The following is a 13,719-nucleotide window of genomic DNA, read 5'->3' on the forward strand; positions in this document are numbered from 1 at the left end:
ATCCAGGTGTTCAGACTGGGTTTGGCATTTTTGTCTACCTATCGAGTCCTTACCAAGGATCTGGGGTAGTCGAATCTGGATGCTTGACTGTTACAGATATCATTGCAGGATGGAAACTGTTCCAAGTAAAACTGCCTTCTGCAATTGATTGATGGCAAATTTGTCAATGCCTATGGTGTTCAAATAGTGCTCCAGTTGTTTTGGGATAGCACCCAAGGCACCTATTACTATTGGTACTATCCTTGCTTGCCTTTGTCATAGTCGTTCTATTTCTATTTGTAGATCTTTATATTTTGTTATCTTCTCCAGTTCTTTCTCTTCTATTCTGCTGTCTCCAGGCACTGCCACATCCACTAGCTAGACTTTTTTGTCTTTCTTATTGACAACTGTTCAGGCTGGGGTGCTATGTGGCAGGTACCTGTCTGTCTGAATTCTGAACTCCCAGGGCAATTTAACTTCTTCATTTTCTATGACATTTTCTATTTTATGGTCCCACCAGTTCTTGCTTGCAAGCAAATGGTATTTCTTGCAGATTTTCCAATGCACTATTTTTGCTACTTTGTTATGCCGCTGCTTGTAGTTGGTCTGTGTGATCTTTTTGCAATAGCTTACTAGATGGTCCACTGTTTCTTCATCTTCTTTGCACAGGTGGCACTTACTTAAACAGAAGATGATGATGATGATGATGATGATGATGATGATGATGATGATGATGATGATGATGATGATGATATTGCTGCTTTGCATGTACACTGAGTCTTGGCTGCACCATTAATCAATCCAAGGTCCTCAATGGTTATTCTCACATATATACAATCCCCAAATGTCCAGTCATGCTAAAATAATTTTTTTAAAGTTTTTCCTCATGTGCATTTTGCAGTGATACAACAAATCTACAAGGTTACATGAATCCCCGAAAGACTGAATTGGCTCTCAGTTATCAGTCATGTAAGGTCAGTAAGTCTGCTTGAAGTGAGGAGAAAGATTGTATATCAGCTCTACATACAAGGAGGACACAGCAGAGCTTAAGCAACAAATCTGAAAGGCAGGCAAGATTTAGAGGGACTGATTGATGGGAAGTTGGAAAAAGTGATAAGGATTTACTTTTTACATATTGCAACAAAATAATCAAGCAAACTTTCAGCCATGAGTCTTGAGTTGAATTAAATTATGTATCTCAGGTAAATTATTAAAATAAGCATATTTTTCTGAATGCTGAATAAGGGTCTTTGCAGAATCAGATTTGGATTTCTTTTAAGATGAATGTAGTGAGCATTTCCTATCAATTTCTTATTGAGCTTTGATGAATGCTCTATAAGTCATGACAAGCCTCCCAAAATTATTATTATTTAATTCTTTCATTCTTTATATGGCTTATTTTGTTCTTTCTCTCTTTCTCTCCCCTCTTTCTTGCTTTCTTTGGGAGGAGAGGATATAATTGTTTACAGGAACTTGTCATTTAGTTCTGCTCTATGTGTTTTCATTAATAATTAATCAGTCATAATAATGTTTAATGGCTAATTAGAGTTGCTTTAAAGCCCACTTCTGACTGACCCTGTTGTTAGAGCAGCTTTCCTCAGCCTGGATCCTTCCAAAACTGTCTGAATAACCACAAATGCCCATCCAACAAAAGCCATACTTCTTGGAATTATGGAGGTTGTTTTGCCAACAAACTGGAAAATCCTAGTTTGATGAAGTTTATATTAAATGCACTGAAGCTGGTGACTCTGTTTCAGAATTACAGTGCCTTCAAAAGAACTCTAAAAAAAGCTCTTTTTAAAGTCAATGACTGATGAGAATAGCAAGCGGTTACAATTTACACTCATGGAGACATCACTTTCAGTGAATTCACAATAAGATGCAGTTGTGATGATTGTCATTGGTTTTGATATTATCCCTCCTCCCCACAAGGCTATCAGGAACAAAAGTTGACACTTGAAACTCAAACTTTCCCACATTTAAATTCTTGCAAATACGCTTCTAAACCAAGGCAATATATTAGCTTGATGTCAAGTTTAAGTGCCACTCTGCTAATTTCACTGCTAATCCAAATACTGAATAGCTAATAGAGTTGTCTCCCAAATTACTCTGTGGAGTCTGTTACCTATTGAACTTTCATTATTCGGTTCAAATTCCACTGATAGGTTAGTGATTTATCATTATCATTATTAGATTTTTATCCTACACTTTTTATATATAACTTATTAGGTGGTAAACATACCTAATATTCCATCTTACTATTTTCCCCCACAACAGCAACCCTGGGAAGTGAGTTTGGCTAAGAGAGACCTACTTGCCCAAAGTCTTTTGAATGCCAAGGGAGTCTTCTGGTTTCCAGGCCATCATCTTAACCACTTACTCCATACTGGCTCTGGCTCTCTTGTATCTTGTATCATAAGACTTATATCTTCTCTATCAGACTATCCCAGGGGAATAGGATTGCACCTGTTCTTTGATGTCATCATGTCCAACTTCTACACATAGCCAAAGATTAGACAAAGGGCATTTAGCATTTCAGGAACTTTGAGCTACTAGATTTTTTTCTCTCTTTGTAGCAGTGTCTGCTCTCTGGAAATAAGTTTACCTAAATTAAAAAGGCCTTTACCTTACTGGTATTTGAAAGGGTCCTGAAAGATATGACTTTGTCCAGGCCTTTGGGTGATTGGTGCCAGAGGTTGTATTCAGCAGGTTCTGACCAGTTCTGGAGAAATGGTAGCAGAAATTTTGAGTAGTTCAGAGAACCAGCAAATACCACCTCTGACTGGAGATTTTACAGTATGCTTCTCCTGCCATGCCCACCAAGCCACACCCACAGAACCGGTAGTAAAACAATTTGAATCCCACCACTGATTGGTGCCCATTTTCTTCCTTTTCCTTATTCACATTTGGATTTTTTTTCTCTGTCACTTCTATTCTTTTGTTTTGTGTTTTGTGTTTTTACATTGTTCCTTGTTTTTAATTTTTTATTGATTATTAAACACCTCTCAGATTTACTGAGAGTCAGGCATCCAATGTGAACTTCAATATTGGGACAATAAGAATAGAACTTAATTGCTGATTTTAGATGGTAGCACCAGGTCAAGCCAATGGGAAAACAGATCTTCCACAATATTGATAGAACCTTGCTGATTCAAAGGAAAATATAGTTTTGCTGATAGATAAACCAGAGAAAGAAACTGACAAATATAGTTCATGAGATAAAACAAATCTAGATTCAGTATCAAAATAGTGCAAGCAGTGGTATGATGATGTTCTAATCTTCAGGTAAACGTTGTATTGAAAGAGCAGAGATGATTAACTGACAAAATCCCAGTCTTATCATCCTTATCTGTCTGCTTCAGTGAATAAAAAAACTGAATTTTTCCTATATATGGAATTTACCATATGTGTATGTATATATGTTTACCAATGTATACATACATGGTAACAGCAGCCAGATATGTAAGAAGATGGAAAGAGTCTGAAATATCTGTAATGGAGGAATCGTTGGTGAAGATGACAAAATTTGAAGAGATGGCAAAATTCACTTGCTTGATTAAGGAAAAGACAATAACTGCATTTGTCTGTTACTGGAAAAGCTTTGCTGCAAATGGAAATGAGCTTGTGATTTATGAGTTTCATAATTAGAATTGTAGAATATTGAAAAAGGGGAGCCATTTTGAAATCTTAAAAGAGGATAAAATATAAACTATAATTGCTGCTAAGATCAGAAGCTACTTCTGTTCATAGCAGAGAAACTACTTCTGATCTATATAATTTGTCTTTTTTTTGTCTTTTTTCATGTTTTTCTTATTTAACTATCACTTTTATTTTACTTTTCTCTTTAAATCCATATTGTTTTTTTCTTGTAAAAGCTTTTCTAATAAAAATTAAACTTAAATAAATGCTTTATATGATAAAGTTTCTGCTGTATAATGAGGAGTTAGCAACTATTGGATCTGAGGTCTGGAAATATTTCAGACTTCATGTAGGTAGCAGTTGGTGACAGATCGTAAAATTAGCTTGTATTGTTAGATAAATATCAACAACTGTATTTGTTAGTGATTGGAAAATCCTTATACCAACAGCACTTAGACATATATATAATTTCATTTGTGCTTTTCAGCACTTTCTAACTGGTTTACAGAGTCAGCATCAGAGGTGGTATTCAGCAGGTTCTGACCAGTTCTGGAGAACCAGTAGTGGAAATTTTGAGTAGTTTGGAGAACCAACAAATACCACCTCTGACTGAAGATTTTATAGTCTCCTTCCCCTGCCATGCCCACCAAGCCACGCACACAGAACCGGTAGTAAAAAAATTTGAATCCCACCATTGGTCAGCATATGAACCTTATGGACCTTTTGCTTAAAAAGTAGGGGGAAATCAACACATGTTTTATGGATTTGATGATTAGAAAGGGTAGCTTATGGAAAGAAGTAAACTGTGATGTAATCTTAGAGAGGGTAAAGTACAAATGTACTTAAAACCACAGACAAGAAGATTGAAAGCCACTTCTTTAATCTTTTTTTCTCCTTTCTTTTTCTTTTGTATTTATTTTTCTATTTTCTTTTTCCCCTTTTTTCTTATTTTTCTACTTCTTCTTCTTCTTTATTATCTTTAATTTTTGTTATGGCTTTTACTTTGTTAAAAATGTCCTTAATAAAAATAATGGAAAAAAAGTTTCAGTATATAGGTCCAATTGCTGCAACTGTTAGCAATTCCATAAAGAAGCCACATATTTTCCTTGGCTGGCAAGATGGTTCATCTTTTGATGTTTGATTCTCTACCCCAAACACTAGTTTAGAGACAGAGACGTTGAAGTCATATAACACTCTGTACTGTATGTGACAGATACAGTAACTGAGAGAATTTGTTAATTTTTTTTAAATGTACCATTACTGCTAAATGATGCCAAAACTAAGCTGTAATTTTATGTAAAGCTAAAGACCCAAGTCAGTTTTTAAATTGGCTTAAAATAATAAAAGTGACTGATTTAAATCTTATGTGGATTCAGAAAAGCACTAGAAAACAGATTGACAAGAGGAAAATGGGCAGATCATTTTGTAGAACTAGAGAAAAAAATCAAACAATGCCATTACTGCACTAGAGGATATTTTTGTTCATCACACTGTTAAGCATCCCAATGATTTCAAGTCATTTGATTAGATATCTATCTTCTGAAAAATGATATTCCTATCCTGAAGTAAACTGAAAATTTTCAAGTGCTTGAAGAAGACAGTTATTATTGTTAACGCTGCACTTACATCACATTCTCTTGATATTGCTCGAAAAGCATTTGAAGAAAATGACATAGGTTATAGTGGATTTGCCTCAGATGGAAGCAATAACGGTTCAGGGAAACTACTTCCAGTAATCGTCATTCAGTATTTCTATTGGAAGAATAGTGATTTTGCAATCAGCATTGAGGTTTATGTTGAACGGGACAGACAAAACAATTGCAACAAACTCCCTAGAAGTAAGGTTTTGTTTGAGAACCGTACTGTGTTTGTCGGTGAGAACTGCAGTGTAATTTATAGAGAACGTTTGCACGAAGAAGGAAATAATGTCTTACAATCTTAAATATGTTACTTTGGAAGAAAACATTAACTTATATGCAGTGGTGGGATGCTGCTGGTGTAACAAATGGTTCACTAATTGCTCTCTTCTCATGCGTGGACAGCTTTTGAAATTACTTACCTTCAATGTTACTTCGGGGAAGTAACACAGCTGAGGAGCGGCAATCTGCTGTGCCGCACGAATCAGCTGAGCAGATATAGGTGAGTACAGCGCAGGGGTGAGCGGTGGGCCCACATGATCGTTGGAGTGAACCAGTTCAGAGCCAGCTGATCTTTGAAACTAGGGGTTTCCCGGAACCAATCTGAACTAGGAGAATCCCACCCACCTCTTATATGGATTGCCAAGAGCACTTTTGGAACAACTATATTTGTTATGTGGCAGAAATAATGGATGTAAACACTTAGAGATTTTTTTTAAAAAAAGAAACAAATATGTTATATCCACAGTTAAAGTTTTACCTGAGTTTGCTAATAATCACAGCGGAAAGCAGTTTTGTTATAGCAAGGGATAATCTTTCTTCCAAAACATTGGAAGGTTATACTCCAGATGTTTCTGACTTTGAAGCCATTTTTTCCTGTCACAAACCACATATTTCTTGAACTGAATTCATTGATATTTTTTTCTGGCAGGTGCATTCTTTCACTCTTTTCCCATCATACATTCAATTAAATAAAAAGGAAAACAACTTTTGTGAAAACACTGAAAAACTGTAACTTTGTCCTTTTGTTGATTAAAAAACATTATACAGAATTACTTTCTAAAAAACACAAGCCTTGCAATTAAATATTCCAAAAACTGATTACAAACAGGAAATTATGGGGGATGCAGATGGCAGCAATGAGTTGCTTACCAGTCAAAGACCCAAGGTATCCTATGACACCTGAAATAAAAGATAAGAATTGTTTGTCAATTAATTATCAGGTATAATTTAAAGGTATTTTTTAATAAAGTTTTACTTGGGTTTTCACACACAAAATACAAGTAAAACATCTTTTTTGAAAATAGTATGGTCCTGGGTTGAACTTCTTTATACAGACACAAAACTCAATTTCATGCTCCTTTTTGTATTCTATTCCATATCTTATACTATTTTACATTTTCTATATAGTTTTTCCTCTCTTTTAATTTTCTCAATTTTATTTTGATTATCTCATCTCAATTCAAATCATTATATTTATACTTTTGTCTGTTCTGTTTCAATTTCATATTATCTTTTCTCATTAAACAAATTTTCTCCTGTAGTTACTAATTGGAGTATGACACCTTTATATCTTTTAATTACATCCATTCAACTCTTATTTAAACTTCAATATATACCTTAAGTTTATGACCTTCAATATAATACATAATACATAACTTCCAATCGAATTCTGCTTGGTACATTCTTATAATACACACTATATTCTTAAAAAAAAAAGTAAGATTGTAAAAATATGTAATTATAAACCCTCATTCCATTCCAGTTCAGTTCTATCATTAATAATCATTAAAATCTTAACATCTTTAACACTTCTTTTCAATTAAATATCATACTCCCTTAAAAACACATATAATCTCCATAATTAATTTTTCCCTTATTTCTCTTCACATATGTTTTATAAATCATTAAATATACCTTTTGTTACATTTATTTATTGACAAGCATTCCACTGAATTATGATAGCTATTTTATCAGACATTTTAATCATACATTGTTTCATATTTTCTAAAATTATTTCTGCTTCTAATATAACCATACTATCTTATGTACCTTTGCAGAATCCCTTTTTCCATTAAGTTTTCACCCATTATTTCTAAATAGGCCCTGTTTCTCTATATTTTGCTTCTGTCCTTTATAATTTCTTTTCCTTTCTTTCTTCCCTCTCATCTTCTCCCTCCCCCTTTTACCCCCTTGTTTCTCTAATTCTAATTCTCTCTTCTGCATTTCCCTCTTCTGTTGCTTTCTGATTTTATACTTATTTTTCACTCTATTTTTTTGGGGGGGGGAGTTGTTTTTCCCAATCTTAAACTTTCCATTCTCTTTCCCCCCTTTCCTTTTTTCCCCCCATCTAAGATTACTTGTTCATTAAAGATGGCTTCTTCTTTGTCGCAATCTTCTTGTTCTGCAGGGATTTCTTCTTGTTTCTCATAATTCCAAATCTCCATTTCTAAAAACTGAAATACGAAGCCAAAAGAACCTCTCCCTTCTTGTGCATCTTCTTTGTACTTTTTAAGTTCCATTTTCATTTCTTCTAAAAGTGGAGCCATTTTAAACAGTTTTAAACAACCACCCAATTGATTTTAGTCATTCAAAACAATAACCAAGAATCCAGAAATCATCAAGTAATCCAGATAGTCCCGAGTTATATCTTCTTATTTCTTTTTCGACTTTCTCTTCCTGGGGTTTTTGTTGCGATATTTCAGTTAAAATGTATCTTTTGGAAGTCTTGTTGAGATTTTGCTGTAAGTTCTTTTTTAATTCCAGGCAGTCTCCTCCCTTCCAGATCCTACCCTTTTATTCTTTTTCTCTCCTTTCTTGTTTTCAAAAGCTTTTAATTATCCAGAAATCTTTATTATCCCTTTGACTTTTTATTTTCAGCATTAAATGCCTATTGATGTCAAAGTTGATTTTTTTCTTGCTTAAATGTCTTAGCTGTCAGTATAGGAAAAGGAGAAAACCAAATCTTTTCCCTTTTCTCTCTCCTTCACAGCTTAAAAATCTTCTTAGGGAACAATGCTATTGTTTTTTAACAGTTTCAATTCCAGGGTACCTTATTTGTTGCTTTTGCTGTTTGACCCGGTCAACCAAAACTTTCTCTTCTTATCTTCCTCCTGCACATTATTTTCCGGTCGAGTTCTTCTTTGTGGTGGCCATTTCTGCCCACCGCTGCAACCGCCTTCGGGAAAGGGAGTAATGGCCAGTTGGGGAGGGGAGATGTGGCTCTCCTCAACCCTGCTGGCAGTCTCCCCCCCCTCTTCACCACCTCTACGGGGTGGCTTAGCCCTGAAACCAGCTGGCTCAGGGCGCTCCAGCGGCAAGCACGGATTGAAGCCTCGCAGAGATGAGGTCTCGGTCTGTCGCTGAAGAAGCTCAAACTGAATTTAAAGGTATTGATGTACCTAAGTATTACTCTCCTTTTATACCCAGTTGTTAAGCCTTCTGAAGTTAATCCTATTGTCGGCTTAGCTTTCTGGTCTGCGGAGCAGGCTCTCTCCTGAGTTGCTTTCAGGTTACAAAACACACTTCATTTTGTTTTCAGCTTCTTTATATTTAGGAATTCTATAAAAACACCTCTTTCACCAGATTTTTAATTGTTAAACCATGGCCTCACAAAACAGGACTATTCAAACAGCTTCTGATTTCATATTATCATTAGAATTTAGAGCCACTCATACCTTCTGATCTACCGATAGAGTTCATTTCTGCATGTTCAATCAGAAGATAGGAAAGAGAACTATTTCCCAACACTAATTTATTTAGTATATAGCTAAAAGGTAAATGAGTTGAATAAGTTTTTTACATTAATTGATGATTGTGGACTAAAACTTTTGTGTATAAAAGTCAGCAAAGCAAATGAGAGTTTGATTTTTCAAATCAGGATTTCCTTTACTTTTAAGGGGATATACTCATGGTTACTTAATTCTGACCAATCGCATCCTAACAAAATTGTTTTGTCATATGATCCTCATGATTAAATAGCATAAAGAAAATGCATTTTTTCATTATTCAAATCACGATCATAGGTTTTAAGAGAATTATGAATTGTAGAGTCTGAGGAGCTGATGGGAGTTGTAGTTCAAAATAATTGGACAACTTTCCTGCTCTCAATTTACCCAAAGTAATCAATCAATATTCAAAGCAATGATAAATTCAAGTAATTTTAACTGGAAAGTGTTTTCTTCTCTTATTAGAAATATCCAGCTATCAAAGACCATTTACTACTGAGAAACATTCAGATGGATAGTGTTTTTCAGTCATATCATATAATGTATCCAACACTATCTACGATGTCTATAGATATTACATAAACACCATTAGCTTACATAAATACCATTAACTTCCTCTATATTCTTCTCATAGTGAAATAATAAAAGCTTTATTCTATCCCTCTAGGAAATGGAGAATGTAAAATAATACACTGAGGATAATTGATATTGAAGAATTCATAATCTTTACCTGGAGATTATATTTCCATGTTTTGAAATAATTTCCACTTTACCTTATAATGTTTCAACATGGTTTGGATATATACACCACTCTAACTTCTATCAAAGATTCTATTTTCTCTGACAATATAATAGCATCCCATTATGCCATGATGGATGGTTATTGTGGGGGGGAATTTATTTTTTGAATGGTAATGACAAGCCTGAAGTTCCTAGTTCATGTCTCAGCCCAAGCTACTACCTTCTCTCTTTGAATAAGGGAAGCATTTATATTTCATACTATATAACATGCAATATTATTGAGGTAAAGCAAGAAAAATATTTCCTACTTGGTAACCCTGTTAAATAGTAATTTATGATTTAAGTGGTTAGTGCAGCATTAAAAATAGATTTACAAATATCTTTGCTGATTTCCTACTTAGGTAGCCATATAATACTTGAAGGGATAATCAGAGGATTGTTAACTTTGAATATATAAGAAAATAGAGGATTCAAGCACACAAGAAGCACATTTCCCCCCATCAATTGGTAGCCCATGAAGCTCCTTCAAACTTTTTCCATGGGGGAATGATTATGGCATATTCTTGCTGATATTTCAGAAAACAAAATAAAAATCAACTTTCACAAAAGTGACACATGTGACAGTTCTCTCCATAGTCTAGAGATACTGAAATAAATTGTTCTGCAGAAGATTTTCATTTGAAAATTTATATAGTACCTTTTTAGTAGAAATAATAACTAGATTCATTGAGAATCTTATGGGTCTCATATGATCATAAATGGCAACCCTGTTTTATGTCACTCTCAAATCTCCACAGTACTTGCCAGTTAGTGATTAATTCAGCCTCATAACTCAACATCTAGTTCCATTAATCTAAGCTAGGGACTATATAATTCTCTCTTCCTCATGATTCAAGTTTTTGTTGGTTTAATAAATGCTATTTCATCCAATTAAAAAATTGAAAATGGGGAGGATTAAAGACAAGGAAAGCAAAAACAAAAGTCAGAGTTCAGCTTATCATGTTTTGGAGTCAAATTTTAGAAAATGTGTTCCTTATATTTGCGCTTTGACTCAAAGAAACATACATTTTTAGATAGTGAAAACCAGATGGATATGACAGTTTTTATATTAATATGGTCAGAGATAACAATTTCAGGTGATATATTATGCTAAAATACATATAATAATGAATATAGAAGTTTACCAAACATCAATGAGTTTAACCACCTATCTTGTATGTCTATGTGCACTTAGATATATCTAACTTCCATATCTCTTTAAGCCTTAGATTTTGTTTGTCTTGAAACCAAATCAAAACAATCTCTATTGTACAATGTCTATAAAACAAGGAGAAATACATTTGGGTTTTGCTATTTCTTTTAGATATACAGCCCATCATCTGCCACTAAAATTCAAGTGGAAGAAAGTTCCATTCATTTTCATGGAAATGAGTCTAGAACTGGAATAGAGGTATATACTGAAAATAGAAGTGGATATGAGGAATAGGGTCATTTCTAAATTTCTAAAATAAAATGCATGATGCTCTTTGCCATAAATAAGAATACTTGCAGAGTTTTCCATTCCATATTGTAATGCCTTGGGGGGGTACAAGAAGAAGGTCTCTTTGAGAGGAGCTATGCATTGTCTGTTTTTTCTTTATTCATTACATTCAAGAACATTCATTATGTTCTTGGCCATCCTTGAGTCACTATGTTTATCAGCATAAACAATTGTATGAAGTCTTCATCCACCTCATTGCCAATTCACACCCAGCTTCTATTGCCTTTGTTTCCAGACTTCCTGATCTCCTGACTTCCCTTCAAGATAAAGGGGTGAAAAAACAACAGATTTTAGGAACCTTGAAACTGCCTCTCAGTGGTATTCCAAGGAGAGGGTAAATGCTCCCTTGTGTAGCTAAGAGTGACTTAAGTGGGTCAAGGCTGGTGACAAGATGAAGAATAACATCATGGTGCTATCCACAACTGAAATATTTTGAGCCATGGCTAAGTACAAGCAGGAAAGTTACATGTTCACATTATATAATTATCAGATACTGTCTAACTTTACTACTTTACAAATAATTTTTCTTTTATTTATTTTTTTCATGTTTCTTATCTTGTTTATAGAAAACCAATATAAAATAATGGGAAAATAAAGAGAAAGAAGAGGCATTTCATTTCTTTGGCTTCATTCTACCAAACTCTAGGCTTTCTGTTTTCTGTGAAGCAGCTTTTACTCATGACTGAGTTAAAGCATTTTCTACTAGTCCTCAAAATGGCAGCAAACTATATTGGTATAGAATTGTTGTTCCTACTGATGATCTATACAGCCACATGTATGATGAAGATACAATACATCAAAGAGAGCAGATTGTGTTGATTTTCTATGTTGATTACCCAAACTTTATTTCCATCTCTTTGGACCAAATGTTATCAGCCAACAAGAAAATATTCACCAACCATTCTCATTATCATGGGAATCAACTGGTACTGAGGTAGATGTGAGTTTGATAGATGACTGGATTGGTGATTTTAGCCTTCTTCCAAATGTCTTTTGATTTTACACAAATGATTTGCCTTCCTAGGGTCAAAAGGAGCCCACCTTCGGTTTCTGAATGCTCATACTAAATCACACTATGCTAGAATAGTCCAAAATACCCCATGTCCAAAAGAAATTTTACCAGTCCATCTATTATCTGGACTCTTTTGAATATTTTAAAATAGTTACTTAAGCTTGTGTTGAAAAGTAGCCTAAAAAGCAGGTGATAGGGGCAAGCAAATTTGCATTATAAAGCAGCAGAAGGCTTTCTCTGCCGCTCCGCACATTTCCCTGTGCAATCTTCACTGATCAGCTTCAGATCAGGTTCCTCAAGTCTTATAGACCATATGGGCACACCTTGCTTTGAAACCCTACTCAAAGCAGAAAAGCCCTGGAAAACAATGCTCTGAGAGTGGGGGAGGGGTGTTCTCAACTCAGCTTCAAGTGCTCAGTAGTTGCCTACCGATCCCACCCTCTTGGGTCACCTACTTATGACTCCAACAAAATGGTGAGTGAAATACTGTATTTCAGTTTCCACAGCAAGAGTGCTACTTTTGTTGTTGTTGTTGTTGTTGTTGTTGTTGTTGTTGTTTGCCTGTCCTAAAGGTGAAAAATTATGTTGACACCAGAGCAGTTAAGAATATCTTTAAACTGCCTCAGGTACTGTTTTGGAATTAGATGAAGACATGGTATTAAGAAGAAGTTGCTGGTACATGTTTGTACCATGATTAAATGGAACTAGAAAAAGATCCAAGGACTGGAAGCTAAAGCAAACTATTTGTGACTGGCCATTTGTCCTGCTTCTCCCTAATATTGTTTGCATTTGTCCCTGACTTTGGGGAGAATTTGTTTTGTAACTTAAAGAAGAGTTTAGCTTAAATAATTTAAAGGGCACATGAAAAAGAAAAAAAAAAGGGAACAGAAAAAATAAAACAAGGAAAGACAAAGTTGGGAGACCTTTTTATAATTGAAAATCTCACTGAACTCGCCTAGATAGAAATGTGGTCAAGAGTAGACTTCTCTTGCTCTGGTAAATGTTTGGATAACAGTAAGAACCCTGTAGTACAATGATAGTTTTCTTGCTCTCAGTGGTTAACCTATTCAGTTTGCATGAAAATTCTATTATGCTTACCTACTTACATATTTTTAAATGAACAAAGCAACCAAATTGCAATACAGCAAATTGCGAATTCAAGCCAGATCTTGAATAAAACTTGGTATTAATCTCAAGAGAAAAAAAGCTTCAATGACATGATGATGATGATGATGATGATGATGATGATGATGATGATGATGATGATGATGATGATGATGATGATATCTACTTATATAATCATCCATCTTGTAGTTGTGACTCTGGGTAATAAAAAGTTGAACAAACATTTATTCAATTTTTATGCTCCCTCAATTTTCCAAGCAATTCTGGGTAATGTACAACATATTTAAAGCAATAAAACAAGGAGAAAATAGTAACAAA

The 13,719-nt window shown here is 34.5% G+C and overlaps 1 pseudogene; it reads right to left on the minus strand.

Annotated features, from left to right (window-relative positions):
* Positions 1-1,637, minus strand: part of LOC148131154 (uncharacterized) — a 129,608-nt pseudogene extending 127,971 nt beyond the window's left edge.
* Between the last annotated feature and the right edge of the window lie 12,082 nt (positions 1,638-13,719).

The sequence above is a fragment of the Notechis scutatus genome, chromosome 3, assembly GCF_049901735.1.
Source record: "Notechis scutatus isolate UNSWTSFEM ecotype Mainland chromosome 3, rNotScu1.2, whole genome shotgun sequence".
NCBI lineage: Eukaryota > Metazoa > Chordata > Lepidosauria > Squamata > Elapidae > Notechis > Notechis scutatus.